This window comes from Myotis myotis, unplaced genomic scaffold (genome assembly GCF_014108235.1).
Source record: "Myotis myotis isolate mMyoMyo1 unplaced genomic scaffold, mMyoMyo1.p scaffold_m19_p_18, whole genome shotgun sequence".
Lineage (NCBI taxonomy): Eukaryota > Metazoa > Chordata > Mammalia > Chiroptera > Vespertilionidae > Myotis > Myotis myotis.
In genome coordinates this window covers 7,655,094-7,680,080 of record NW_023416322.1, presented here as the reverse complement: position 1 = coordinate 7,680,080, position 24,987 = coordinate 7,655,094, and the positions used below count along the sequence as shown (strand labels likewise).

At 55.0% G+C, this 24,987-nt stretch overlaps 1 protein-coding gene across 4 annotated transcripts in view; it reads right to left on the bottom strand.

Annotated features, from left to right (window-relative positions):
• Positions 1-24,987, bottom strand: part of SOX13 (SRY-box transcription factor 13) — a 45,447-nt gene that overhangs the window by 18,883 nt on the left and 1,577 nt on the right. The window contains exons 1-2 of one of the 4 annotated variants that reach the window (XM_036342812.1): positions 12,954-12,972; positions 12,233-12,413 (exon numbers count right to left, since the gene is read on the bottom strand). The exons of 1 other annotated variant lie outside the window; for it this stretch is intronic. The gene's annotated coding sequence lies outside the window, so the exon portion shown is untranslated. Of the gene's footprint in view, positions 1-3,970; positions 4,060-12,232; positions 12,414-12,953; positions 12,973-24,987 lie in introns of those variants that run through there. 2 more of the 4 variants (XM_036342811.1, XM_036342813.1) reach the window with 2 other exon arrangements.

Here is a 24,987-nt window from a genome sequence, read left to right as displayed (position 1 = left end):
AAGGAGGGGGAGAGATCTAAAGCAGAGAAGGCTGTCTGTCTCCCTCCCCAGGGCTCCCGGCCATCCCAGCTCTCCGCGGGCAGGTGTGACCCTCCGGCCTGGCCGGGAGGCGTCCTGGCCAGCCTAAACAATGGGCTTTGTCGTCACCACAGGCTCCCTGTGTGAATGAACATGGGAAGTGTCCACTTCTCCAACTCCAAAACGAGCCAAATAATAACCATCTTGAAAAATTATGAGGAGGATCGAACGTGATGTTTGCCGAGAGCAGAAATAAAGTTGGCTCCCTGATCCCTCCCACCACACTCTGGGGAAGCTCCCCCCACCCGACCCCAGCGTGGGCACGTCGCCCTCTTCCTTCTCCATCCGCCCCTGAAGGTCTCCCTCTTTGCCCTCTCAACCCCGTTCAGGTCGCCCTGTCCCTGCTCCCAATCATCCTGGAATCTCCCCAGCAGGTGCCGACGCCGAGTCAGGGGTCCAGGCCCCACAAGCAGCGGACTGGCTGAAAGGACCAGAACTGGCCGGGAAACCTACATATCCGGCCACCAACGTGCCTGCCCTTCCCGGCTGATGACCAGTTTGCAGAACTCCTGAGCCACTCAGCCCCCACATCTCCTCCAGAGCTTCCGGGCGCCAGGGTGAATGTTCCGCCAGCCCCTGCGGCGGCCCCTGTGGGGCTAGAGCAGTGATGGCGAGCTCGGCGTGTCAGCATTTTGAAAAACCCTAACTTAACTCCGGTGCCGTGTCACATCTAGAAATTTTTTGATATTTGCAACCATAGTACAACAAAGATTTATATTTTTGATATTTATTTTATATGTTTAAATGCCATTTAACAAAGAAAAATCAACCAAAAAAATGAGTTCGCGTGTCACCTTTGACACACGTGTCATAGGTTCGCCATCACTGGGCTAGAGGAACGACCACAGAGGGGAAGGCTCCAGTGGGAACCAGGCTGGGTGAAGTCTCAAGGACAGAGTGACGGAGGCTCTGAGACATGCATGTAGTAGTTGTTTAAACCCCAGACCCTCTCACCAGGAGCACGGACACGCCCACTTCCTCTCAGCCCACCACTCTGTCCCCAGGTGGGACTGGTAATATACACCCACAGTGTGGCTGTGAGGAAGAAGCAATACCATACAGGCAAAGGCAGTGCCTGGCACACGGCCATGTGCCACATCTGTAATGGACGTTGCCATCACAATCAAGGTGGCGGGAGAAGTGAGGACCCCATTCCAGACTGCTCTAAGCAGGAGCCAGGGAGCACTTGAGACGTAACCTCTTTATGCCACGGCTTCTTAGAGTAAGTGTTGGATATAAAATGCTTAGCACAATGCTTGGCCCATAGTAGACTGGCCCTTAGTACTGCTGCGGTCAAATGAATGAATGAATGAATGAATGATCGTGCTTCCAAGGAACCTCTGCCAGCAGAGCACTCAGCCCCAAGCCAGTGTGAGGTTTTTGGGGACTGTCAACATAAGAGCGTTCAAACCTGTAAAGACTTTTTGTGAGTTTACTAGTATTTGAGCCACGCTGTTGACAGCTGCCGGAAAGCAGAACCTCAATGTATTGAGATAATGCTCCGGAGAATGGTGGTTTTTCCACCTTGTTTTATAAAACATTACCATCAAAAGGAGCCATAAGTGGGTTGCATGAACTCCACTGGCGATAGATTAGGGAGGCAGGAAAAAGCAAAGTGGGGAAACCTCTGGGATTGGATAAAAAGTAAAACGATAGGCACATACTTATTTTTTCTTAGGTGGGTGCAGGATAGTTGACAGTCAACAATTAACAGCCCTGGCTGGTTTGGCTCAGTGGATAAAGCGTCGGACTGTGGACTGAAGGGTCCCGGGTTCGATTCCAGTCAAGGGCACATGCCCGGGTTGTGGGCTCGATCCCCAGGAGGCAGCCAATCAATGATTCTCTCTCACCATTGATGTTTCTAGCTCTCCCTCTCCCTTCCTCTCTGAAATCAATACAAATGTTTGGGGGGGAAAAACCCACAACAATAATTAAGATAACAATAACAATGAGGAAATCTGTGGGCTGCTCCCTGCCATTTACTGTGCCCTGAGGGGACCAGAGAGAGGGAAGTTACAAGTTACCCTGACATTCCAAAGGTATGTTATCTTAGATGCAAAAAGACAATAGGCTCAGTAAAGACTGAAGCTGATCTTTGTCAAGGAAGATACTGGCCTAAGACATGACTATCCACCATAAACTGCTTTTTAATTAAAAAGTTTAATTTTAGACCATCTTTTGTGGTTACCTTAGGTCTCTGAGCTTGCAAAACTGCCATGTAGGCCTTCCCTGAGTTAGTCAGGTTAGCATGTGGCCCCTTTTTGTCCACAAGACCTTTCCAGTATCAGCCTCCACACATCCGTGAGCCCACAGCCCCCTCTCAAAGTGGGCACCTCCACACTGCATCCTGGGGGCCCACAAAGGTATCTGATTCCTCCCCTCGTTCCTCTCCCTCTTCCTGCCTCAGCCACCCACTGCAGGGGCAGGGGAAATGGGCCAGCAATCAAGACGGGTGAGTGGTACAAGACAAAGAGGAGTCGAAAAACCCTGGTCTCCAAGAAGGCCACCAGTAGTGTTGACAGAGCACAGCCTTGAACCTGACCTCGGCACATAACCAGCACATCCACCTCAGCCTCTTCGCCTCCTGCTGCGCCCCCCCCCCCCCGCCCCGCCTCCTAAGATATACTCCCGATAAGGCCTGGGGCTTCCAGAGGGTCCGACCTTCCACCTCCATGAACATGGAGCTCCACAGCTTGAGCAGACAATGGAGGAGCATGGTGACCAGCAGCCCCAGGGGCTGGACCTGGGTGCACTGGCCTCACCACCTTTGGGCACCCCACTCAGGTCTGCTGCTCCCCCCCACCCCTCCCCACTGCAGGGGTTCTGAGTGGCCGCCCCCTCTGCCTGTGGAGGCCTAATCACCAGCATCTCCCCCAGACGAGCTCGCTCATCGGAAACCAGTGCAGCTGCTCGGGCTCAAGCAGCATTCATCCTTCCAGTGAACAAGCTGTTCCGTTCTTTTTCTCGGCAAAGGCCACGTTTCCTCCCATTATCTGCCCCATCGACAGCCACGCCTGCCGCAAAAGCAAGATTTCTTTTTCCTTTTATTTTCATGGTCCCCTTTATTTATGGGTTATGTTTTTTCTTGGCTCTGACTCCTTTTCAAAAGGGCAGGGAAGCAAGGGGAGGAGAGAAGCAGCATCTTCTCCGATTTCATCCAAATGCTCAGCACACAACCCCCAAGGCAGCCAGCCTGCACCCCACTTCCAGCCTGGGACCCGGACTTCCAGCACCAACTGAGGCTGGACCACCCCAAGCAAGAAGAGAGCCAGCTCTGGCAAAGGGGTGGGGAGAGGTAGGATCTGGGGAGGGATCTTAACCTCTGGAGCCCACAATGCTAATAATAATAAGATAATAACTGTAGCACTGACCAGTCTGGCTCAGTGGCTAGAGCGTCGGCCTGTGGACTGAAGAGTCCCAGGTTCGATTCCGGTCAAGGGCATGTACCTTGGTTGTGGGCACATCCAAGGGGGCGTGCAGGAGGCAGCTGATCGATGCTTCTCTCTCATGGATGTTTCTAACTCTCTATCCCTTTCCCTTCCTCTCTGTAAAAAATCAATAAAATATATATTTTTTAAAAAGATAATAACTGTACAATCAAAGTACTTAGCACGTGAGTCATGGACGCTAATCAAGTAGATGGGACTCTGGGGACAATCAGATGAGTTGGCAGATGCCAGCCGCCATCAAATGGGCTGGTCTGGTGTGCAGTAGCTGAAGACCCCCTTGGGTCGTGGCTAACATTTACTGAGCATTTACTTGGCACCAAGCACTGTTTGAATCACTTTTACTTACACTGGTGTATTTCATCTTCATGCTAATCATCTGAGGTAGGTGGTATTATTATTCACAGAGGTGATTGCAGCCCGAGCAGCCTGGTGTCAGAACCTACCTCTCAACCAGACGACGGGAACAGGAACCAAGCACACAATATGCGAAGTGCCATCTGTAGGAATTGGTTCTCGTAATGCTTTCAGCAGCCCCGAGATGCAGTTACTATCAGCATCTGTTTACCTATGAGGACACAGAGGCTTCAGGAGGCTAAGCAACTGCCCGAGGTCACAGCCAGTGAGTGGTGACCCGAACCAAGAGACTGGCTGTTGAGTCCCTTCTTTTAAGCGCTGGACTAGTCTGGCTGCTCTGTCCCAAGAGCCATGGACAGTCATTCCTGGAGCCTGAATGGCTTACCCCCCCACCCCCCGCAACCCCCGATCTCTGCTGGGCCACTGCATGGGGTCAAGGGACCCAGGCAGGTCCCGAGTTCCATTGATGCGACAGAGGTCAAAGGCCAACTTGGGGCCCAAAAGGCCCTGGTTTCACAGGTTGCAGGCCGCCCTCCTGCCAGCCACACCAGGAGACCAGCTCAAAGCTGGGAGGGGTCAGCCACCTGCCCTCACCACGCAGAGACAAAAGGACTCCAAGCCAGGGCCCTACCACAGCATCTTCCAGGGGCCTGGTTCTGGAGGTCACAGGGCTGCCCCACCCTGACCTCCCTTAGGTATCACTTCTGCATTTCCGGGCGTCCCTGTGTGCCACCTGCCCCCAGGCCCCACTGCAGCTCCCTGAGCGTCTCACTCACGCCTGGCTCTCAACAGCACCGAGCAGCTATGCGCTTCATAGACCCCGCAACAACATATGCCTCGTGAATGGCTGCCGTCATTTTTATTTTCTTATCAAACTTTTCTAAATATAAAAGGAATGTGTGCTCATTGTAGAAGATCTGCAAAATTTAATAATGTAAAGAATAGAAAAATTAACAAGCCACCCATTTCCCATCAATCCGGAGGAGGCTGCTGATAACAATTTGGCACATCTCCAGATCTCTTTTCCATGAGTGGCTTTCTTTTTCATCACTGAGCTCTTCGGCGAGTTTTCATATCGCCCCCCTCTCCCCCCCACCCCACACACACTTAATAGAACACATAAGGGTAGTTTCCATGCCACTGAAAGTTGGAAATTATGAAACACTCTTTACAAAGCCATAGGTAATGGCTGCACATCTTCCACTCCAGAGCTACATCGCAGTTTCCTTCACCAATGCCCATGGCCACAACGGTCCACTCATGAAACTTAAGTTACTGACACCCCCACCACCGCCGCCTCCGGTGGGTCACAGCCATTCTGCTCCAGTGACAGATGGAAAGGGAAGGCCCCACCCCACGCCCCCCCAACAGTCAGTGGAGAGAGCAAGGCAGCAGCAGGACACACACACACACACACACACACACACACACACACACACACACCCCGCACCTCCACTCCCTCCCCCCGCTTCCTGCGGATGGGCTGGGAGTACGTAGAGTGGAGTACGGAGGCTCTGAGGGGGCCCGGAAGCTGGGGTCCAGGTCTAGCTGCCTCTGCAATGGGGAGGGCCTGTCTCAGCGTGTCTCGGGGCCTGGCTTCCCCTTAAAAAGATGGAGAAGCACAGTGAGATACTGCTTGACACCCATTACAATGACGAAAATGAGACACTAAGAAGTCCTGGCAAAGATGTGGACAACTGCTAGGAGGAATGTAAAATGGTACAGTCACCATGGACAACAATGTGGCAGCCCCTCAAAAAATTAAACAGAGAAAGACCGTAAGATCCAGCGATTCCACTCCTGGGTGCGAACCCGAAAGAATGGAAGGCAGAGTCCTGGAGAGAGAGTTGTACACTGACGCTCACGCACAGCAGCCAACCCGTAGCAACAACCCACACGTCCACGGAGGGCCGAACGGAGAAACACACGCGGTCGGCGTGGACAGTGGAGTGTCAGCCTCAAAAAGGAAGGCGGCTGAGACACAGGCTACAGCGTGGATGCGCCTCGAAAACACTACGCTAAGGGAAATAAGCCAGACACAAAAGGGCTGGTAGTTCAGGATTCCCCTTTTGAGAGGAACTTGGAGTCCTTCCATTCAGAGAGACAGAAGGTAGGATAGAGGTTACAGGGGCTGCGGGCAGGGACCGGGGAGCTACTGTGCAATGGTACAGAGTTTCTCTTTGGGATGAGGCAAAGCTCTGGAGTGGCCGGTGGCGACGGCACAACAGGTGATGTGCTTAATTATCGCCACTGAGCTGTACCCTTAAGAATGGTTCGCGTGAGACATTTTGTTATGCATATTTACCACCAGGAGGGAAAGGGTGGAGAACATGAAACTGCTCATTATTTGCACTTTCCCACACCTTTTATCTTGCCGATGGGCAGAGGTGAGAGCAGAAAGAGGGCCTCCAGACTGGGAACAGTGTCAGGCTGGGCATGGGGAGAGCGGCAGGCTGCTCACAAAGCCATAATTAACAGCGCTAATTGAAGCGTCTAGAAAAGGCCAGAGCCAGACAGTGCCAGACCTGCCCCACCCGAGAGAAGGCCTTCTCCCCCCACCTCCCAACTCCCCAAGCCTCCCTCGCCTCTAGGGTCGATTAAAGGCTGCCACCTGCCACCTGCCTCGCTGAGAGACACGGTGTCTTAGGGTCCTTCAGCAGGGAGGTAAGTGGATCTGGGGCAGTAAGATAGGGATAAAGGAAGAGATTTGATCTTCCCTTAAAATCAGCTTTCCTGGAAATCCTTCCTTCAAATGCCCTTCTCAGGGCGGTGGCTTCAAGAAGCGCCCTGGGCTGACACCCGGGTCCGGAACAGGTGTGCACCTGACTTGCAGACCCACCTGGGCGAGGTACCCTCCTGCCCTGGGCCTCTTTCTCACGGTTTCCTCCCGGTGTCCTCCCCATCTGGAGAGGACACAGTGACCATGGTCCAAAGGGAAGCTCTAAACCAGAGGCCTGTGCTAACAGAGGGGGTGCCTGGGGTGGGAGCCACCTGGGGAGAGAAGGAGGGAAATAAGGCCTCACCAGCTCACAGGGGCTCCATCCACCTGTTCCACCGACGCTGGCTGCAGTGGGCCACCACGTCATCCCTTTCCCCCCTCAGTGACTGGCAAGCTGGTACCAAAGTCTCACGACGCCCTGAGGCCCATTGGGTAGTTCCATTTCCTATTTCTAGCGCCTTTCCTCGTAAAAGTGACCCCAGAACCCATCACAGGGCTTCCGGTGTCTCTAAGAGCTGCCTGCGCTCGGCAGCACCCTTATAAACACGTGAATTTAAAAAAGTGAATAATTAGGAAAAAACAGAGTGCAGTCCACCACCAGGGACCCTTGGGGATTTCCTATGGAACAGCCACCAGCATCTTTGTCCAGAGAGGAAGAGGGATGAGTGTCCCCTCCCCCGCCCCCCACCTCCCCAGGCCCTCCCTCTGCCCCCCTTGGGCTGTTAGAGGCTCTCTGCCCTTCCCCCCACAGCCTGCAGCCCTGACCCAGGGGATGGGGGTCAGTGATGGGGTCAGTGGAGGCGCCAGCTCAAAACCAGCTCTGTGGCTTAGGAGGAATTTAACCCTCTTCCTGCCGGCTCATGACTATGCGCCCTGACAGGCCTACCTGTGTTGGGGTGGGGGGAGAAACTGCAGAGGACAGACGGCTGGGGTGAGACTTCTGCCGTGCACGGTGGAAATACGCACTGGATCTGGAGGCAGGCGGTCTGAGCTTAAGCCCTGGCTCTGCCACAATCTGGCTTAATTCTCTGAACCTGGGCTTTCCTAGTGGGAAACTGGGAGTCAAAACACCACTAGATTTGCTGGGAGCCTTGGCCAAGTGCTTTTCTCAATGTCAAAGCACTCGGTGCACTTGGTGGTTGGTTTAGAAAGCCCAACGCACGAGGAGGGGATGGGTGCCTGTACTGCACGGCAGGCTCTGGGACACCCGCCCCACCTTCCCAGGCCTCAGTGTTTCCATTTGCAGTGGAATGAAGTCTTCCTTCTGCCCCAGAGATAAGACTGTAAGTGGGGGAGGCGCCTCGGCCTTTGATGCTGTGAAATACATGCAGGTGTGCTGAGCCCCTGCCTCTACCTTCAGGCTGCGACCAAACTGGAGAAGGCTATTGACAGCACCTGCCACTCACTCACTGTGATTGCCACACGCCGAGCGCCTCACAGCTTTTCAGCAACGACTAAACCCATTTTACAGACTAAACCCATTTTATAGCCGGGGCGACTGAAGCCAAGGGGTGGAGGCAGAGTCCCACTTCAGGTCTGTCTGCCTGACCCCAAGCTCAGAACCACAGCACAAGGACCTGGGAGAAGAGGCTGCTACCCACAGGCGCTCCAAGCCCAATTAACCCTCTCATTGTGGGCGTGGGTGCGACCGGGCAGCCTTCATTTCCTGCCAGGCTCCTGCTGGCGGTTCCTGGGCGCCCAGAGTCCAAAGATTAGCGACCGGCTGTGGATGACGATGAATTATTAAAATCCACCAGCAGTTGGGTTTTGTGACTGTGGTAGTTTCGGGCTTCAAAGCGATCCCAACTACATGTGAATTTCTTTGGTTTTTACAAAATCCATCCTGCGTGGGGTGGAGCTGCCCCCCTCAGGGACCAGTTTCGTTTCAGGGAACACACAAGATAGTGCTCTGAGCCAGACTGGCATTTCGGCTACACCTGGCAATGCCCTGCCCGAAGCTGGTGTGAGAAGCGGTGTGTTCTGTTTTCTGGGCTTCTCCCCAGCGCCCGCATGCAGGCCCCTCCCAGCCCACCCCAACCCCACCCAACCCACCCCACGATCCCAGCTCCGGGACTGGGAGAGAGAGCAGCTCTCGCCCTTTGAGGAATGGCTCACTCCAGGTACAGAATAACCACAGCACCAGCACCAAACACCTGGGGAAGAGTCCCAGGTGCCAGGCGCTGTTCTGAACACCTTCCGTGGAATCCTTTGTAATCCTCCCCAACAGGCAGGCCTGTCCACAGCATGGTACAGCTGAGGAAGCTGAAGCACAGAGAGGCGAAGTAACTTGGCCAGGGCCACACAGCACATCTGCGGGTTGCATCTGAAGGAGGAATACTGTGCGAGGCTGACAGTGTGTCCCTACCATCAGATCCAAAGGCCATACACCTGACCCCAGGGAGGGGCTGCCCCCCATTCCAGGCAGCCCCAGGAGAGCCACAGCCCCTGCACCCACCACCACAATCGCCACAATATCGGCTCCCCCGCACTCTGCGGCCTCCCCTCCTCCAGGCCCTGCGATATACACAGCACTTCCCGAATCCTTTTCAAAGCCCTGTCAGGTGTTACTCTTTTCCCACTTGGTAAATGAAAAAACTGGGCTCTAAGAAAGTTCTGGTATTTGCCAGAAATCACGCACCTTCGAAGAAACAGAACCAGCACTCAAACCTGGGTCTGAGACTCCGGCTTGTCCCAGCCTCCTAACCCAGGGCTGCGAAGACGGAGCTGCCACCATCCGTCCTGGAGCCCTGGCCAACTGGGGTGAAAGGCTTTGTTCCCACAATGCAACTCGGTTTCCTAGGATTTCGCCTCCCCAGACAGATTACAGCTTCCCTGAGGACAGGGTCTGGTCCTCCCCTGGCCTCACCCAGGATTTACATGAGGACTTAGTAAGCTTATCCAACCCCCAACTCATTTGTCCAAAATACCTCAAACCACTGCCTTTTACAAAGACACCCAGAGATTACTACTCCTCCATCCTGAACCATATACATTTGCCCATTCATCGAGAAAGGGCACATGTTCGATTTGCCAGGAAAGCCAGCCACACTCATTCACTTGGGCCCAGGACCAAAGCCCAGGGCAGCAGGGCTCAGGGCAGAAGGGGAAAGGGCACAGCCCACTGCCCAGGGCTGCCAGCACGGCCCACACCTGGGAGCCCACTCGCCCTGGCAGGGAAGGGAGACCTGTCTCCATTACCAGCTGGGGTGGCACGATTTGAAGGCAGCAAAGATGTGTGAAAGGAAAGAAAAAGAGCAGGGGTCTGTGGGGGAATGTCCTAGGGCAGTGATGGCGAACCTTTTGAGCTCGGCGTGTCAGCATTTTGAAAAACCCTAACTTAACTCTGGTGCCGTGTCACATATAGAAATTTGTTGATATTTGCAACCATAGTAAAACAAAGACGTACAGTTGTGATATTTATTTTATATATTTAAATGCCATTTAACAAAGAAAAATCAACCCCAAAAAATGAGTTCATAGGTTCGCCATCACTGTCCTAGAACAATTCGAGAAGTGTCAGCCCGAATGAATGGGCCCAGGTCCCGGGAGTTCTGAAACTTTCTCTGGTTCCCCCGGTCCACGTCCAGGCTGACCTCGGCGGTCCCGGCCCACCTGCAGGCTAAGCCAAGGCCCTGGGTATCCCCAGCAGGACTCCACTTGGCACCTGCTACAGAGGAGCCACCATTTGTCTCCGCAGGACTGGGGTTGCTAGTGGAGCCCCAAGGCTGGTGCTTGGCCTGAGACATGCTCCACGCACACTTTACTGAACTGCATCTCTGAGTTCATCCTTTCACAAGCCCCTGGCAGAGCCTCGAGCCGTCCAGGGAGAAGGATGCCAACACCAGAGGACAAGTACCCGGCCAGGCTGTATGAGCATAACAATAAGATAATAGTCCAAGCCTCACAGCTGGCAGCCAGGCCATTCTCTCACTGCCCCAGCCCTCTGCCCACCACCCGATGCACACATTCTCTGCCCTGGCTCTTCCCAGAACCCCACGGACGCCTCTTCTCCTCCAGCGAGTCTGCCCTTCCCAACCACGTGACCTGCTGGACGGCAGGATTCGACCGCTTAAGAGGTGCACTCTCCTTGGGGGATCAGCCACCACCAACCCCGACCCTGAGAAATCCCCCCATTCCCCGAAGAAAGGCTAATGTAGCTGCATCTATTGCAAGCCAAACAGCCGGGAGGAGGAGGAGGGGAGAACAAGAGAAGAACGAGACCAACTTACATGAGGGGTGGGTGGAGGAAGGGGACTTGCTTCCAGGAAGGGGGACTGGTGACAACACGGGGGAAGCGCGGAGGCCAGCCTGGTGGAGGGGGCGCCACAGGTGCGGCTCCTGCCCTCTCCATTGTCTTCCGGGAGCCCCACATACCACCTCGCACACACAGCCCAGGCACCGCAGAGCTCTATCTGCTGCCCCAATCTCGCGGCCGCGGGGCTGAGTTCCACCAGCTCAGCACTTCTGCAGAGAGGGGGGTGTTTTGCTTGTGCGCCATTCTTTCCACCGAGGTGTCCATCTGGCCCACTCCTCCTCCTCTTTCCGGGGTCCTCTCACGCACAGCTGCTCTCCTCCCCTTGTAGGGGTCTTCCCGGGCCCAGCCATCGCATCAAACTCTACAGCGACTCTATTCCGAATGCCCGTGCCCTGACTCCATTTCACGGAGAAAAATTTGGAGCCCGGGGCCCAGGGGGCATGAGGTTGAGAGGGCAGCCCGCTCACCCTGCCTACAACAGCTATTTGGGTTCACATGGGGATGCCATGCCATCCGGAAGGGTGTCTCCCCACACAGACCTGGGCTCAAACTGGCCCCAAACTAGAACTGTCCCCTAGCACAAGCCAAGACACCACAGTCAATCACAAAACTGTTGACTTGTCTTCTTTCCTGTTCAGCCTCTCGCCATGGTCCCTACGTCTCCCCAACACTGGGGAACAGAATGTGCTTGGCTGGAGACCTGGATGTCATAAATTGTGCTAATAACAGATTCTCGATCTGGAAAACAAAATAATAGAGGGCCTGGCCCTTCCTTTCGGCTCCTCTGACCCCCAACACTATTTCCTGCAAGGCCAGAAGAGAAAGCAATGCCCCTTTGGCCACAGTTAGAGAGGGAAATGGGTTCCACCACCCCAGGACCTCAGGGGCTCCCTTCTCCCCACCAGCCTCTCCAGTCATGGGCACAAAAACCAGGCCCCAAGGAGCGACTTCTCTCATTTCACTCATCCTCACATTGACTACGCACTTGCTAAGAGCCAAGCACAGCGTCCCTGTGTGCAAAGGTGCCCTGGCCCCCGCTCACGGATGAGGGTTGCCTCTGGGGGTGGGGACAGCTGGGCCTGGATGTCCTTGCTGAAGAGCAGGGGCTGGTCCAGCCCTCGGTACGCCCCGCAGGGAGGACGACTCTACAGCAGGTGACCCTGAGCTGACTCTGTCCCCGTCGCCTGACCTCGGAGAGAGGGTCAGGGGAGACATGGCCCAGGCGTGAGAAGGCGTAAACAAGATCAAACAGCCAGAGCAGCCATCTTCACGAAGAGCAACAGTATAAAAGGCAAATCTGAATGTGCCTGGAGATGGATTATAAAACTGTTCAGAGTACTGGTTTTATGCAAATTGCATGTAAATATGTACACGGACCTGAAAGAAATCCAAGGGTCACTGCTGCTCTCTCTGCCGCTCTCTCACTCGGGGCTACGAGGAAGCTGTCTGCCCAGCTGGCCAGGGCACCCCGACGACTGTCCCCGCCGCCTCTCCCGGCATCCCCTCCGAACCACGTTCTCTTCTTGGCCTCACCTCACCTCACAGCCACCTGAGAAACCTGAGTGCGGAGAAGGAAGAGAAAATGGAGCTGTGCCCACGCCGGGCACAGCCAAGGTGGCAAATGAGGGAGACAATGGTGGCCCCTGCCCAGGCAAACACCCTTCCGACTGGGTCTCGGGTGGGCTCCCTGGAATGTCAGGAGACCCAATGGGCTCCAGATATTCTTCAGTGCCCGCCCGCCCCCCCCCCCGCCCTTCCCATCGCCAAGTCCTCAAAACCAGTGGCAGGAGGCCAATCCCAGAGTGGTTCCACTGGCTCTGCTCAGGGCCACACACACCACGCGGAACAGCTGCCCCTGCACACCCACAGCCACCGAGGGACAAGGCAGCCCCACCGCCTGGACGCGTTCCCATCTCCAAATCTCAGTCTCCTCATCCACAAAATGGGCAGATCCTCTCGGCCCTTCCTGACTCGTGCTGGGAGGCACCCGAGGTGCGCCCTGGGGAGGGAGGCACTGGGCCCAGTGCAGATGTGGGACTGCGGCGAAGGGTCTGGCTGCACATCTGGAGCTTGAAATGACCAGGGTGGCCATCCTCACCCTCGCCTGACGGCTGCCACAGCAGCACAGCATTCTCGTTTCATCCCGGGTGGGGTCCCGCTGGGCCTTCCCAAGTCGCAGGTGGGAAAAGCGAGGTTCCGAGAGGCCAACGGACAGGCCTGAGGACACACAAGCTGGAGGCAGACCGGGGCCTCGGTCTCCCACCGGCCCACAAACACCAGCACTGCAGTCACAGGAAGATGTCAGGGGGCCCCTGGAGGGCTTCACCCCGTGGCAAAGGCAGGATGGGGGCCCCACTGCCCGATGCATGGGGAGCAGCCCCTGAACTGGCATCCCTGCCCCAGCCACTTGCATCCGCTCCCTCCGCCTCAGGCCAGCAGGCCCCATGCTGCCCCGGGGAGGCCAATGTCGGCCCCTCTGGTCCTGGGCTTCCCGCTGACTGGTCTACCCATAGTCCATTGCCAGTTCGAAATCATGGAAGGAAGAAGAAGCACAGTTGTTTCGATATTAGATAGAGAGACGGAGGCCCAGATAGAGAGACGGGTTCTGATGCGGGCAGGACCACACGGAGGGCCCCTCACAGCTCCCGTCTGCTGTGCACCCGGGCACGGCAGGACTTGGCACACCTTTCTCTCTAATACTCACCATCACCCGGCCCCGGGGGGGATCACATTACACGCGGCTCAAAGAGATTAGGTAGATGGCCCAACACCGAGATTCAAAACCCACAAGCTTCCAACCCAGAACTATCTGAGCCTAAAACTCAGTGATGTTTTCCCTAAACAATCCTGCTTCTCTACGAAGTGAAGACTCTTCCAGAGCGGTGAGACTGAATTTTCCATAATGCACTGGAGGGGGAGGCAGAGGGAAGGCACTTGGTGGCGACCAAAATCGGCAGCTCACCCTGCAGTAAGCTGGGATGAGCCTAGACTTTCGCCTGCCCTGCAGGCCCTTCTCAGCCTCGCCCCGGCCATCCTTCCGGCTGTTGTCCTCACAAATCTATAATCCTATATAATTAAAGCCTAATATGCAAACTGTCCCCTTGACCAAGAGTTCGACCAGGAGTTTGACCAAGGGGGCCGGGCCGGCTAGCCAACTGCAAGAAGGGAGGCCCAGGCTGGCGGCAGCAGCATGCAGACAGAGGAAGGGAGGCCCCAGCCGGCAGCTGGCAGCTGCTAGGGACCCTACCTGTGCACGAATTTCATGCACTGGGCCTCTAGTATAGACATAAACATGTGCTCTGGGGGCTGACTCACATGGTGCCCCTGCCTAGAAGGTCCATCCTACATTCTTGACCGGAAAACTCCTACACCTCACTCAAAGCCCAGTTCAAACGTTCCCTGCCTTCATAAATCACTCTCTGATAATTCTAGCAGAGCTGGGCCCTCGGACATCCTGGTCTCTAGTACTTGGCCGGAATGCAATTATTTCTTACCATCTACGTCTACTTCCCAGGCTCCGGCTGCTCTCTGAGCCAGGGACAATACGGCCTAATCTTATGCAGTCCTTACTATAAACCAGGCACCACACCAGGCATCTCTTCACACTTCACCATCTCAACAGCCCCACTGGCAGCAATTACTATCTCCCCCATGTTACAGACGAGAAAACCAAGATGCAGAGTTTGTTACCTACAAAAGACCACATAGGCAGGCGGCTCCAGAATCTGCCAGGCTGTGCTGGCACTGTAGTATTTCTCCCTGCCTCCCCCAGTCCGAATACATGGTGGGTGCTCCGTGCTCCGTAAACGTTTGTACGGAGGGAGGAAGGTGCTGCCACACCCCAACCACCTGGAACCCTCCTTGGCCCAAGCTGCTCTACTTGTCGCCCCGCCTTCCATCACTACCCACATTGCTCCTGCCAAACTATCTCCTCCTCATTCTCTAGGTCTTTATGTTTCCTCCCCAAAGCAGCAGGTGCCTTCCCATCTCCCACCCTTTTCCTCCTTGGGCACCCCCACCCCCGGGGGTGAGGAGTCCTGTAGGCCTTCCGGTGGGAGATGGACGAACAGTGGCCTCGTGATGGGTGGGGCTAGTGGGGCCGACTCCGCCGCCACCCCACCTTCCTGCACCCAGTCAGCACTGGTTTCACCTCGTCTCGGGCAAGAAAAAAACAAGCACCAAGGGGCAGGGGGAGTCAGGAGGTCAGCCCCTGCCCCTCCCTCACCCCCAGCAGCCCCTGGCTGACCTGACCCCTGGTCTTGGGCTTGGAGGAGGGGGCTGCTCCCTGGGGCCAAGGGGGAGGAGACAAGAGGTCCTTTGTGTCTGCCTCGCTCCTGAGACACCTGTTCTTCCTCCTGCCTGCAGCCTCCCTCCCGGCCGCCTGTGTGCGGCCTTGTTTATCCTGCAGCCCTGGCAGCCAGGCCCAGCCTGCTTCCCGGTGGGGCTCCGGCAGCCCCTGCCAGCACCTGCCCAGTCCTGGCAGCCCCGGAGGCTGCCGGCCAAGCACAATCACCCTGCTGTTGACACAGTTGTTGATTTTCGGGAGGGCAGGGAGGAGTGGGAGGGGAGGAGAAAAGCAGCAAAGGCATTTAACGCCAGCCTGGTTAATTCGCAATTGGCCCTGGCAATCCTGCAACCGACCCTCCCACCCCTGCACCCTTTCCTAGGAGAGGCTTGGGCTTCCAGCACCCGGGCTGCTTGGGCCACACACCGCACTGTGCCCAAGGCCCACTTGAACCCGCAGCACCATGCCACAGGCAGTCACCATCCCCCCCAAAAAATAATGCTCCCCCCTGTGCTGGCACACACAACTCACAGCTGAGCAAGGCCTCTGGGTGCCGGGAGCCCCTAGCCACCCTGTCCGTTGAATGTTCTACACTGACCCTCCCCCCCAAAAGTCAGGATGACCAGGGGATCTGCCCTTAAAACCTTCTCTTCTGACTGGTTCTTGCCAAGTTATCTCCTGCTCATTCTCTAGGTCTTTATGTTTCCTCTTACAGGGAGCCTTCCCTGACTGCCCAAAGCTGGTTGTGGTGCCCCCCTTGGTGCTCCCGGAAGCCCTCTACCCTGCACCTCCTTCCCTTCACTTTTGTCAATCTGTAGCCAACCGATTATTTACTTCTCTTTATCTTCCCCAAAACTGTGTCATGGCTAGGCTGGTCTCATAGCCCCGGTGTAGCGGGCACAGCCTGGAGGCAGGCGCTCCCGACACATATGCTGAGTGTCTGGGTGAACGGAGCAGGTCCCCACACGCCCCACCATCCATCCACTCCACCCCGCACCTTCCCGCTCTGTCAATCACCCCTTGGTCGAATAAGGCCCGTGGCTGGTTAAAAGGCTCATGTGCTTAGGAGGTACCTGCTAATTTGTCACCCGGACATGAATTTAGGTTGGTAAACCCCAATCAGCGAAGTCAAGGGTCCTGAAGGGCAAGGGGTGGGTGAGATTACATGACAGGAGAGGGAGAAGGAAGGAGACAGAGAAGACCCTTAGGTTGGAGACCAGCTAAAGGGCCTGCCGTCAGTCTTTCCCGCCCCATCCTAAACCCCACCAGCCTTGACTGAGGAATCACAGGGCCCTTTGTACCTGTGGCCGACCATCCAACTCCACAGGAAGGTGGTGACAGTCCAACTCTAGACCCTCTCTCTAAACCGCCCAACACACTTGCACCCACACTTGCACACAAGGCCTCCCGTCAATTCTGGTTCCCAAGCTCTGCGTCAATCAACAGCCAAGAATCACCTCCAGATTGGGGGTGGCATGTTGAGGAGAACGGCTCTCAGGCCAGGTGGTGGAAAAGAAGGGGATTTACATTATGAAAACCATGGGTCCCAACCTCACACCTGTCAGACAGCTATCACCAAAAAGACAACCAATAACGAGTGTTATTGAGGATGTGGAGAAAAGAACCCTCACACGCTGCCGGCGGGAATGTAAATGAGTGTAGCCACTATGGAAAACAATATGGAAGTTCCTCAAAAAATTAAAAATGGAACTACAGTATGACCCAGCAATTTCACTTCTGGGTATTTAGCCCCCAGAAACAAAAACGCTAACTTACAAAGACATGTGCACACTTATGTTCATTATTGCAGCATTTCTTACTGTAGCCTAACTGCGGAAGCAACCTGGGTGCCCATCAATAGATGAATGGACAAAGATGTGGCACAAACACAATGGACTATTACTCAGCAATAAAAGAGAATGAAATTTCACCATTTGCTACACATGAATGGACCTAGAGGGCATTATACTAAGTGAGATAAGTCAGACAGAAAGACAAATACCTACCCAGCCGGTTTGGCTCAGTGGTGGAGCGTGACCTATGAACCAGGAGGTCACAGTTCAATTCCCAGTCAGGGCACATACCTGGGTTGCAGGCTCAATCCCCAGAGCGGGTCATACAGGAGGCAGCCAATCAATGATTCTCTCTGATCATTGATGTTTCTATCTCTCTCCCTCTCCCTTCCTCTCTGAAATTCATAATATACACATATATACACATTTAAAATAAATAAAATTTGCACACAAAAAAAGAAAAGAAAAACAAATACCTTATCTTTTCACTTATATGGAGCGGGCAAAAGCAGGTTTACAGTTGTTTGTATGGAAAATAATACAATTAATAAGTAACACAAGAATAAACTCTGTGCTTCACATACTCACAACTGTAAACCTACTTTTGCCCACCCCACATGTAGACTCTAAAAAGCAAAATAAATGGATAAACAAACGAAACAGAAACTCACAGATACAGAGAACAAACTGATGGTTGCCAGAGAGAGGGGGGCTGGGTAGAAAAGGGGAAGAGGATTAAGAAGTACTAACTTCCAGTTATACTATAAGTCACGGGGTGTAATGCAGAAGGAATAGAGTCAATAGCGTAAGTATGTATAATGGCGGATGGTTCCTAGGCTTCGTGGGGGACCGCTCTGTAGGGTATATAAATGTTGGTTCACTATCTTGCACACCAGAAACTAATATACTATTGTGTGCTAACTATAATTAAAAATAATATTTACTACAAATTAAAGATCAACGACAACAAGAAACAACCATGAGTTGCATTAGAGCAACCACGAGAGCAACTGGCCCCCGGTGCCCTGAGCCAGTTCCAGCACGGCCATCGAGAACAGCTGTGCCGCCTGGGCCTGGCACAACGCGAAGAGCCTCTCGCACCTGGACTCATGCTCTGGCAGACAGCAGTCAAGTTCATCCCTTCACTTCCTCCGACACCCAAGAGCACGCTCTCCTGCTACATGCCTCTGCCCCGGGCCCGCTGGGACACAACTCCTTCCTCTGTCCTCTGACCCCGTTTCCTGGCGAGGGTGCGGGTGAGTGAAGGCTGAGCCCATCTCCCGAACCCCGGAACCAAGAGGAGAGGCCTCCCTCCCTGCCCCACCAGCCCCAGCTAGCAGAGCCCACAGCCCCCACCGCTAACTCTTTCCCTCACTCCTCTCTCTGGCCAGACTCCCACACCACCCACTCCCGGTGTGAGGGTGGCCCTGGTTCCATGCTCACAGGACAGGAGGAGGACGCCGAGCTCAGAGACAGGAGGGAAGGAGGGTGCCTGCCCACTGCCTGCTGCTCTCCAGAGAGACTGGGGTGGAAACCCCAGTTGTGCGGGGCCCAGAGGCTCCGGGGGACTGGCACTCATCGAGGAGGGAGGCGAGGAGGGCCCCCCTTCTGGCTCCCCGCAGCAAGGCCCCACGGCTGCCTGGCTCTCTTTCTCTGCCCACTCGCCCCTTTCCTGCTTGGTCTCAGGTCCCCACTGTCTCCCTGGGGCTCTCAGAGACACTGCCTGTCCCCCAGGCGCCAGAGGGGGCTGATTGAGCCCCCACCTGCTGCCTATACACACACATGCACGCACACCCTCTCCACCAGCCAAGGAAAAGGGAGCCCGGCCGGGCAGGGCAAGCAGGAGAAATAGCCGGGCTGGAGGGGCCCCTCCCTTCTTCTTTCAACAGCTCCCTATTCATCCCGACTCCCCTCACCCCACCTGCCTCTGAGGGCCTGGTTGTACCTGCACACGGGCTTCCTTCCAGCCCCTCCCACTAAGCTTTTATTCCCCCTTCCTTCCCCACCCACCGCGCCTCTCCAGGGACAGGCCCAGAACCAAAGCTCACAGGGCTGAGTGAATGGCTTCAGGCTCTCAACAGGGCGGTGAGGGGCAAGGTTAAGAGAGCGTCGCACCCCACACCCTGAAACAAAACTTCCCTCACTCTGCACTCTGAGGAGGGAGGGCATAGAACCTGCCTGTGTGGCCAGACAAGAGTTCATTTTTATTTAATCCTCACAGGAGGACATGGAGAGAGGGGGGCGCGGAGGGGGGAGGCTGGCGGGAGGTGAGAATCATCAATTGCGCCCTCTGTACGTGTCCCAACTTGGGATCGCACCCCAACCCAGGCATGTATCCTGACCCGGAATCAAAAGGGCAACCTTATGGTGCACAGGACAACACTCAACCGACTGGCCACTGCAGCCAGGCCGGGCCGGGCAAGAGTTAATTCTTTGGAGTCATGTGAGGTGAGCTTCAGCCAAGACTTCTCTCCATTTCCTAGCTCCTCCCAGGTGCCAGGGCCAACGCAGGAGCCTCGAGGGCCTGGGTACCTGGGCCCCCCACCCAACCGTCCCCTAAAGGAATCAGTCCAGGCTTACAGGCTTCCTCTCCTATTCCACCATCACCTCTCCTGCCAGGGACCCCCTTTCTGCAGAAGATCTGGCGTTGGTCGAGCCTCGACTCCTTTGGGTCTTCCAGGGAGTACACTGACGACTGCTTTTTCTGTCTTACTGTCCGTTCTAGATATATTTCAAATTCTTTCCACCCTGATTACAAAAGTACAACATTGTTGGACATTTGGAAACTATAGAAATAAGAACATAAGTATGAGCCACAGTTTTTAAAAAGAGAAGTCACCAAAGGCTGTGGGACCAGGGCAGGCCAGCCAGCTCCGGGAGTTGGGGGAGGGGGTCTGCTTTGCCTGTTTCACCCTGGCCACCCACCCTCACCTTGGGCTACCTACCCCCTTCAAATGGCTGAACCTGGGCCTCCGTGGCATCTACCTCTGCCCCAGCTCAGCACAGGGACAGCCAGGGGCACCTCTAGCCCTGCCAAGGAACTGGACCTAGCCCCAGGGTCCCCCACCCCCTTGTGGAGGGGCAGGAGGGGGCCGGATCAGGCCTTCAGGGAACCAGTTTTCACCCCATCCAGTTCCACAGGCTGCACATTCCATTCTGAGTCAAGCAGGGGCGGGGATGGGGGAGTTAGGGCGGGGATGAGGGAGTTGGGGGGGGGGGAGCTGGGGGAGGAGCCCAGTCTGGCCTCCTCTGGGGCGGATCCCCCAGGGAGCTCGGGGCCTGGCAGGGATCACAGAGCTAAACCACCAGGGGAAGGAGGCCAAGGGTTCCTGCCCAGGCTGAGGCCCCCTCCCGGTCTCCTCTCCTCAAGTTTAAATACTGAAGTGCACCCAACCGTGGACATCTCCCCAGAAGACACAGGGGGTCAAGGTGGGCGGTAACTCTAAGCCCCTCCCCCCAAACCCGGCCACAACCCCCCAGGCTGTTTATGGGGCTTTATGCCAAGGCCATTTAAATGCTAAGGCCACTTCTTTAGGGAGGGGAGTCGGAATGCTGTGGTGTGTCAAGGGCAAGGGAACCGGATTCCTAGTTCATGGCCAGCTCAGGCTTCCCGGTGACAAAAGCACCTGGGCAGTGATGCTATTTAGGAAAAGGGGGGGCCGCTGGAGAGACTGTCCCCACTTCTTCCTGCCTCCTGTTCTATCCCATATACACCTCTCCCACCACCTCCCTGCCCCCCAGCCCCATAAAAACATTTCTGGCTGGAACCTTCAACCTCTGGGTACAATTCTCAGCCCCTGTCCTCCTAGCTTGTCCCCAAGTGCACCCAGCACATCCTGGGCTGCGTCCAGGCCTTGGGTTTGCCCACAGATGACCTTGGGAGGAGGCAGGGGAAGCCCCGGCCACTTCCTCCTCACCTCACAGCCAATGGGAGGTCTAACCACTGTGCTGTCCCTTCTCTGGGACAGCAAATCCTCCCTTACAGCACCTAGGAGAGCAAGGGGGCCCAGGCTCCCGGCCCCTCCCAACTACGGCAGGTCACCAACCAGAGGTGTCAGGGGCAGCTGAGCAGATGGTAACTGCGGGGTTCCGAGCTGTGGACCATGCAGGGGGATGAAACCTTTTCCTGGGGGAGCCGCACGGGCCTCATCACCAGGAGGCTGGCGCACAGATGGTCCCGTGGGTTTCTGGGCCGGGCCCGTGGCACTCAGGCCGACCAGCACTCACTCCTCCCCTCTCCGCTCCACCCTCAGGAGGGAACTACCGCCTCACTGCTCGGAGAAAGCATTTGAATTTTTAAAGAAACTGCTATCTGTCAGAGCATGACCACAGAAACTAGAGGAGGTTAGAAGAGGCACTCAAAATGGGGTTGCCCTAGCCCTGGCCGGGTAGCTCGGCTGGTCAGAGTGTCGTCCTGATAACCAAGGTTGCAGGTTCAATTCCTGTCAGGGCACATACAAGAATCAACCAATGAATGCGTGGAACAACAAATCGATGTTCCTCTCGCTCTCTTCCTCTACCTCCCCCCCTTCCTCTCTCTCTAAAATCAATTAATAAAATTTTTAAATTTCCACAATGGGGTCGCCCAGGCAAAGACTCCCATCCAGGACACGTCTTCCTGTTTGGGAACAGGGAGATGGCAGGAGCCCTTAAAGTGATCTTCATGGGCCCAGGTTCCCCGCCTGGCGACAGGCACTGTGACAGCCTACCTGGCTAACACATCCGCTTCCAGAAAGGGGACCAGCAAAAGTTCCGGCAGGAGCGAGCCCTCTTAGGCAAACACCAAGCCCAGAAATAATTCTCATTCAAAGCACGATTTGCTGTGGGCCTGGCCAGGCCTTCCCAGCACAGAGCCCTTTGCAAACACTCAGCTTTGCCCCTGAACGTGGCTGGGGGAGGGGCGCACGGGCACAGCTGCATTTCAATTCCACTTTTTCCAGAGGCATCAGCTTCAGCTTCCTAGTGACCTACTCAGGGAGCTCCCCCAAAAGGGCCAATCTCACAGCACCCCCTGAGAGGAGAAAGCCTTTGCAGAATCAAGTGTAGCCCAAGCAAATACTTGTCTGGCAACAGCAAACTCCAGACCCATACCATTCATGGACCCCCTGCTGCAGATACTGACCAGACGTTCTAAGAGATAGGGATTCTCATTGTTATTGTCCCATTTCACAGACTGGAAAACCGAGGCTCAGAGATGTTATGTACTGCATGTCCCCCACTGCCCTTTACACATCATGTTGCCCTGAATCTGCTAATAAAGTAGCAAAATATTCAGGAGGGGCCCCACGTCATCTCCCCCCTGCCCCCCCCCCCCCATCTCTACCAGGAGTTAAAATGGGGATAAGAATGTAGCTGAAATCTGAGTCATTTCCAAAGCCAAGGCAGCACTGGGAATGGTCCCACCTATAAAAGCAGTTCGGGACCATGGTAGAAGACTGGAAAAATCGACAGAAGATACAAAAGGAAGTAAAAACCACCATATGTCCAGTATCTAGAATTAACCGCTGTAAAAAGGCAGCCTTCTAGTTTTCTTTCTGCGTGCATCCTGCACGTGTGTATACATCCCATTACCTTCACGAAATCAGTACTATATTATAGTTTTATGCCGTTTTTTACCCTTTTTATTATATAGTTTTCAGTGTATAAACTAAGCTTTTTTTAACGACGCTTTTTGGTTTGGGTTTGGGCGAGAGGGGGTATAGCTGACACATGCACACGGTACTACAGTCAGAAAGGACAAAAGCGTCTCCGGCGAGATCACCATCTTTCCTCCATCCATCCCTCAGCCACCGCTTCCCTCCCCTGGGGCAACTCTGATGACCATTTCTTGTGTACCAACCAGCCTTTTAAAACCATAAATCAGACCCTGCCACTCCCCTCTCCAATGGCTTCATCGCCCTGGCCATAAAACCCAGGCTCCTCACCAGTCCGTCCTACCAGGTCCCAGTGACCAGGCTCCGCACCCCTCTGATTTCTCCAGCCCCCCCCTCCGGCCACACTGCTATTGCAAACCCAGTTCTGGCCTCAACAATTTCTCATTGGCTTCCTTCCTTTTTGTGCCACTGGCTCCTTCTCATCCTTTAGGCCTCCCTGAGCTGTCCTCTCCCCAGGGCGGCTCTCACTGGCTTCCCCAAGTAGGGCCACCCCTGCCCACCCCCCACACATATGTTCTCTATCCTATCACCCTGCTGTGTTTCTTTCACATCACATAGGACCTACTATTGTCTTGGTTACTTATTTCAAATCATTGCCTGTCGCCTCCCACTAGAAAGAAGTCTCCCTGAAGGTGGGCACACCACCTGACTTCACCCCTGGAGCCCCGCTGGCCCCTGTAGGTGTTCAACAAATCTCTGTTAAAGCAATGAATGGGGATGACTGCATTGGCTGGTTCTCCTCACTGGACGCCCACTTGCAGGATCTCCAAGCACCAATCACCGATCACCTGGCCATCCTCCCTCACGCCTGGGGTGGGAGTCGGAGGGTCAGAGGAAGGAGAGAAAGCCCATTGTGTGAGACAGCGTGGGTGGCCAGCAGCTGCCTGCTCTTCCCTCGTCCCCAGCTCAGAGTCCAGAATCCCAGGAGCTGTGACAAACCCAAATTCCTAGAAAATACTCTCTAGGCAAGTGGAGAGTGGGAGGTGAAGCGGTGGCCCATCATGTACCCAAAATCCCATACCCATTCCACCCGGGCCGCTGGGATATTCCAGGCTCCCAAGTGAGACGCGGCAACAGGCAACACAGACGCTGCCTTCCCCAGGCCCAGCCCAGCTCGGCCCGGCCCACCTGCCCCTTCCCCGGGCCCTACACACCTGGGTTCCTCTCTCTGGAAAGTCACCCAACCCCAGAGACACAAATGCACATCCAATCCATGAGCCAGCAGCCCAGGCCCTGTACTCAGGGGGCACCCTGTGGAGGCACTTCCTTCCTGGGGCCTGATTTCCACTGAGAACACGGCAGCTGGGACCAGTGGCTAGAGCATCAGCCTGCGGACTGAAGGGTCCCAGGTTCGATTCCAGTCAAGGGCATGTACCTTGTTTGTGGGCACATCCCCAGTGGAGCATGTGCAGGGGGCAGCTGATCGATGTCTCTCTCTCATCGATGTTTCTAACTCTCTACCCCTCTCCCTTCCTCTCTGTAAAAAATCAATAAAAATATATTTTAAAAAAAATAAAGGAGGGAACGAAGTACCTTTCATAAAAATTGTGAAGGAAGAGAGGGAGGGATGAAGGGAGGGCAAGAAAGAAAAGTTAAAAGACTGAACAAGATGGAACTAGAAAAGGAGTAAGGGAGGATTTAACCAGCTGAAAACAGGAAAGGGTGGGAAGTGTGAGGTTTCTTCCTTTTCAGAAGTGGACAATTATTATAATTGATTAAATGGGCACAATCCAGAAGCGCTCTCTGGGCCCTGTACAAGGTCAGGTTAGTAATAACGACAAGAACAGCTAACATTTCCCCAGCACTTACTACGTGCCAGGCTGTTTGCTTTATCAAGGCTTTTAATCCTCAAGACAACCCTATGGAGTAGGTCCTGTTCCTACTCAGCCCATTTTACAGACAAGCAAAGTGAGGCACAGAGTACTCAGGTCAGATTGCTCAAGATCCTGTTGCCAGTGGCAATACCTGGGCTCTACTCCAGAGCCTTGGTTCTCAACCACTAAGCTATCCTGGCTGTCAGTGGTACAGTCAGAGGGGTGCCGGGCCTCCTGCAGTTCCTGCCTTGCAAACCACTATTCTCTTTTAATTTTCCTTTCAAACCACTATTCTTTAACTAATTATTGGATACCCATCTCAAGGCTGTGTGCATAACGCTGCCCATCTGGCATTAAAGGCAAATCTAGGAAAGTTAAAGGACTCGCCCAGGCTCGCGCTGGCGGGGGAATTAGGTCCCTCCTGTCCTGAATCCCGGCATCTGCAGCGCCGCCTCCTCAGGGAGCCGGTGGAAGCCAGGGTCCCTGGAACGCGCCCCAGAGCAGCACCTTTCTGCCGGCTTTCGCCAGACCCTTCACCAGCGCCGAGGCGCCCCGCCCGGAAATTCCCACAGAATCCAAGCAAACT